Source organism: Scylla paramamosain, chromosome 13 (genome assembly GCF_035594125.1).
Source record: "Scylla paramamosain isolate STU-SP2022 chromosome 13, ASM3559412v1, whole genome shotgun sequence".
Lineage (NCBI taxonomy): Eukaryota > Metazoa > Arthropoda > Malacostraca > Decapoda > Portunidae > Scylla > Scylla paramamosain.
In genome coordinates this window covers 5,816,710-5,822,500 of record NC_087163.1, presented here as the reverse complement: position 1 = coordinate 5,822,500, position 5,791 = coordinate 5,816,710, and positions in this window count along the sequence as shown.

Below are 5,791 nucleotides of genomic sequence, written 5' to 3'. Positions count from 1 at the left end.
ATGTGTGTGTGTGTGTGTGTGTGTGTGTGTGTGTGTGTGTGTGTGTGTGTGTGTGTGTGTGTGTGTGTGTGTGTGTGTGTCTATAACATGTCCATCTTTCCGTAGTTTGTACACGGGAGCTAGTAAAAGATAAGGTTAAGAATTAAGTGACAAAGTAAAGGATAAAAAGAAGATTTAGAGCAATTTTATCTTTTTTCCTTTTTTTCTTTTTTTTTTTTTTTTATCTTTTTTCCTTTTTTTTTTTTTTTTTTTTTGTGTGTGTGTGTGTGTGTGTGTGTGTGTGTGTGTGTGTGTGTGTGTGTGTGTGTGTGTGTGTGTGTGTGTGTGTGTGTGTGTGTGTGTGTGTGTGTGTGTGTGTGTGCGCGCGTGTGTGTCTGCAAATTATTCTCGTTCCTGTACATGCGAGTTAGCATGAAGGAAGACTAAAAATTGGGTAAAAAAAATGAAAAGCAAGAGGACTTGAATAGATTTCTTCATAACATTTTTGTATTTTGAAAGACGATAAAATGTAACTGAAGCGAAGGTCTTGAGATCTCTCCTTCAGGATTTCTCGTATACCAATGAAACATGGAATAAGAAAAAAAGAAAAGAAGAAAAAAAAAAAAAATAGCACAGATTAATTATGAAAACTGTAAGAAATTGTAATATGTTCTGTATATAAATATTTTGTGATACTACACGGGAAATACTGCAGTACGCACTCTGGTAAATAATGTTACACAGAAATTATGGGGAAGGGAATCATAAACACCTTTCACTTTTCCAGCGTTATATTTTCTGCATGAACCAGTAATATTCGTCCCTCTTTGGCTGGCCGGCGACTGAGTGATCGTTTGCAATTCTTTCCTCACCTTCCCCTAAATTCACTGTCGCGTAGAGGATGTGGGTTGGAATCGACCCTAATGTATTCCGGTCATGTGATTATGCAAAAACGATGTATACATTAAGATGGAGGGATAAGCCGAGGACGTCGGCGGAGGAAGTGGCGAGGAGTCGGTTGAATAGCAAGTGAGCGCAAGGACAGGGATGATAATGAAGCTGCTAATATGTCTAAGTTACGCTCATTCCTTCTTTCCCTCTCTCCTTTTCGTCCTCCCGCTTATTCTTCCCTCCATCTCACCTTTTCTCCCTCCCACTCCATTTCTCCTTCCCATTACTCACTCCCTCCCTCCCTCCTTCACACCCACACACTTTCTCCCTCAATGCAGTACACCACAAGACAATTGGTTTAAGAGTTTTGAATTGAATATGACATGAAGTACGCCGTGGGTCACCAAGCCTCGCGTCACGCCTCTCGCTTTATTGAAATCATCGTTGACCGGCTGGTGCGGCGCCTGAAGCGAGGAGGGGTTGCGGGTGGGGGCAGCCACGCGCCCACCAGCAGGTGTCCCCGCGCCCTCCTCGCTTTATTTGGCCCCGGCAGCACAGGATTCATCAGGAGATCAGCTGCTGCAAGACACACACATCCTGTCTCTCTTTTGCAGCGAACCCAAGGCGTGATTTGATGCTAATGAATAGACAAGAGGGGGCGGGTGCAGTGTAGCGAGGTCAAGGCGCTTATCATGGGGACACTAACGAAGCCTGAGTGTTACCGCCGATAAAAACACCCGCACCTCCCAGCTTCCCGCTCGCTGATTGGCTGCCGGCAAGATTGGGAATTTTGTCCTCTTGAAACAAGGACCAATCAACGGGTGTTTTAAAGGTGACCACTTATCTCATTAGCATTGTATTATCGCCTTGAAGTAAAAAAAAAAGGTGGTGAAGTGATTTTTGTTCCCCACCGAGGAGCTGAAGTGTTGCCTGGCGGCCTGGGTGTCCCAGGTGTGCGGGGGTGGGGGGCGCTCCCTGCCCATGCAGCGAATAACCTAAATCCTTGGAAATCGCTGGGGAGTATTATCACCTGGTAATGGAAGTCAGTTGGTGTTTTTAGTATGTACGTCGTAACTCTGGCAGCGGCGGCCATGTCATCAGCCATCCGGTTAGTTCATCAGATGGGGAATGTTGGCCATTGTCTTGTGGCGGAGATCCAGCGATAGCAATTTTGTCATTTGTCACAGACCGGTTATTAGTGCAACTTTTTATAGGCAGGGGGCGGGTGGGTCGGGGGCGATCGTGGCCACATGTCACATAACTCGTCCCATTTATTACCCATTATCCTATTAGTCATTAAGAAGTCGGGACGTCTGCCCACATTTTATGATAGATCTTGATAAATTACGAAGTATTTAAGAGGAATCCTTTTGTGTGCTAGGCAGGCGAGCCATGCGGCGGCTGCCCCCCTCCACTCTCTCCATCGCTCAGGCTGTCCAGAGCCTCATCAGTGACTCTGCAATAATGATTATGGTAATTGTATAATGAGCCGACCCATCAGACCGTCGCATTCCTTGTGTCGCATTCATTAATACATTTTCATGAAGCCACCACGGGGAGATGGAACAATGAAATCTGGATTATACAACCAGACCCGGATCTGTGACGCCTCCTCCCCCTCCCCTCACTCCTCCCCTCTTGATGCCCAGCAGGAGAGTCTCTACCTGCCCCCCGCCACTGCCACCTGGCCTGGACCCGCCCACTACTCCGCGAGGGGGCTTGGCGTGCAGGAATCAGGAGCAAACAGTTGTTGTCTTTACTGTCAGCCTAGTTTGTCCAAATTTAGTCAGGTGGAATTCGGAACTTAAGGTCACACTGGGTATCAGGTTTGTCTTCTTACCTTTCCTTGCACTTGCGACATGTAGTTGTTAATCTCTGCGCCGCGGCCTGCTAATGGTTGTGCTATGGTGGCATCTGTGTGTGTGTGTGTGTGTGTGTGTGTGTGTGTGTGTGTGTGTGTGTGTGTGTGTGTGTGTGTGTGTGTGTGTGTGTGTGCGCGCGCGCGCGCACTAAAGGGGGAGGGTATCAGGGAGCGTTATGGGGATGAGCTTCCTTTCTATGTCTTGTGGGTGCTCTTGGGTATCATGACCAAGGACAGGGACGAGTCTAGACACTGTCGTCACCACCACAGATGGAGATCCGCGAGGCATACCTCCCAGACGCGCCCCATCACTGCATCACTGCTGCCCATTCCCCCAAAGTGACACCATAACTGCAGCCTCCCTCAAGCCTTGTTGTAGCTTCGCTGAGTTTTTTTCTCTTTATGATTGTTATGCTCGATTATGTCACGTGTTTCATGGCAATCGAGATGTAATACTCTCAATATATTTTATGAATAGCTGATGTGCTACGGTATTTCACTCATTATTTCAGCATCATTCCTCGGAGGAAAGCTTCTCCTTTTTGCTGTTGGGTGTCTTAGCAAACAGTTTCCACACATTTGTTTCCTCCTGCCGCTGACACATCTCAGACTGGAGGAATGGAGGCAGAAGCATTAGCAATAATAATGCATTGACTTGCAAGGAAGAGGAAAAGCTGGCAGCAAAAAAAACTCTCAAGTCCGACGCACAAAACTGAGCTCCCGCCACGCTGCACATTGAGACAAACACGCTGGGTTAGTGTTGCGTCGTGTTTCTGGCTTCCCTCTTAAGAGCCAGCAGCGGAGATCATGTTAAGGAGTAAGGGGAAAAAATCCACTGAGGACAGACGACCCAAAAAACTAGTGCCTGGAACCTCCAAGCGGACGTGAACAAAGCGGGGGCCGAGGCTCCTGAGACGAGGCGTGTGTGAGTAATGAAGGGCGGTGGGCGGCAAGGGCGAGGCGTGTGGGTGCGGGAGAGGATGAAGTGGAGGGCGGGTGGAGAGAGGAGGTGGAGGGTACAGGTGGAGGTTGCATAATGAGATGCATCGCGGAGAACACACAGGATTTGTATCGCGGACCAGTGCATTGTGCATGACGGAGGCGAACATGACCTTAATGGAGTTCGATCCTGCTGAACAATGGGCGAGAGGCTAATGTAATGTGATTTGGCATTATCTGGGGAACCGGCGAGGGGCGGGGAAAAGCACTCAGCCCGGCACACCACACTTATTTGTTACCATCAAGAGACAATACTTCTGCAGGAGGACCTCTCTCTTGGTGACACCATGCACTTGCTGTTTTTGTTGCTGTTGTGACGGGGGGAGTCAGTGGTGGTGGTGGTGTGGTGGAGATGCTTGTCTCTGTAAGTGTGGTGGTGATGTGGTGGTGGAGGAGAGGAAGATGTAGGGAAGCGAGGTTAGTGAATGCATGCCTGTGAATGTGCCTGGAGGTTCTAAGGTGTCTGGATGTGGGTACAGTGAAAGAAAGTAAGATAAATGAGTGTGGATATCGACAGCTAGATGCGGGTATAGATACTGGAAGTAACCATGAGGGTGGATGTCCGAGTGTTCAGAATAAAAATGATTCACGACTGAACTTACACCCTCTCACACCATTGAAGTGTCTGTGGCTTGGGTGTTTTTGTGTGCCTTTGTGGGGTTGGTGTTCCCGCCGAAGTAGTGGTGACGGTGGCGGGTGGTCGTCTCTCCGGCGCCTGGAAGTACGTATATCAGACCCACACGAACCTTGTCATACGTTAGAATCATGTGTGTCTGTTTGAACAGGTGTAATGCAGACCAGTAAGTGGAGAGGTCAGGTGAGAAAGTTGAGAATGGTGGGAATGAAAGGAGTAAAGAAGTGAGCGAGAATAAGGGAAGGAATTAGGGAGGGAACGCGGGAGTGAATAAGGGTAGAAAACAGTGGGGGAGCATGTAGAGAATGAGAGAAGCAGTGGGGCATGGAGACATGAAGGAAGGGAGGGGGTGGAGAAGGAGGAGGTGGTGGTAGTGGTGGAGGTAGGAAGGAGCGGGAAGGAGGGCTGGCTGGTGAAGGCATGTTTGGGTACACCGTCATTGATTACCTGTCCAGGTGGCTTCAAATTACTGAAGGCTTGTCAAAGGAACTTAAGATAGGAGAGTGCTAGTCCGCCGCGTGGCTGACGGGTGACGGGCGCCGTGTGAGCAGTGGCTGAGGAGTGCCTTGCTAAACGCCGCGGCTCACTCAGGTTCCGTCACCTCCTTTGTTAGATGGACGCCGAGCAAACAAACCGACGCGCCACCTTGCGACTCCTGAAGGTGCTGAGGAGAGAGAGAGAGAGAGAGAGAGAGAGAGAGAGAGAGAGAGAGAGAGAGAGAGAGAGAGAGAGAGAGAGAGAGAATTACTCCCCCTCTCTCTTCGTCTTCTTTCATCGTCTCCAGAAAATTACCTGAGAATATGGTAATTGATTTTTCGTGAGCATTAGGCTAATTTGGGGAATCATTAAGAAAGAAACTCAGTTTGATTACTTTGTCACTTCTTTCCCTTCTTCCACCACCACCACCACCACCACCACCACCACCACCACCACCACCACCACCACCACCACCACCACCTCCTCCTGAGAACGCTTACATAACTGACTCAGTTCCGCAACACAATCACCTTGCAACAATCACTCATCTACCAACACACCTTTAACAACATTTAACCCCTCCTTGTAGCAACACTTCATATTTGCAACACGTTTAACACATCACAACACACCTTTTACAACACTTCTCACTCTTGCAACGCTTTCAGTACCTCACAACACACTTTTAGCAACACTTGCCGTACCTCTAACAGCCCGCCTCCTCTCGCAACACATTCGCCACCTTACAACATTCGCCTCACACACCAAAACCAACCGTCAGCTTCGCAACACATTACAACTCAGCCTCACCTTCTCCCTTGTTCAAAGTATAATCGTTATGGTTTCAGTCTAGGTTACAGTGGCACTAAACAGTTACTGATAAGGACAGGAAAAGGCTCTAACCCTCTCATAAGATGTCAACATAGAGGTTTACAACACTGCAGTAAAGA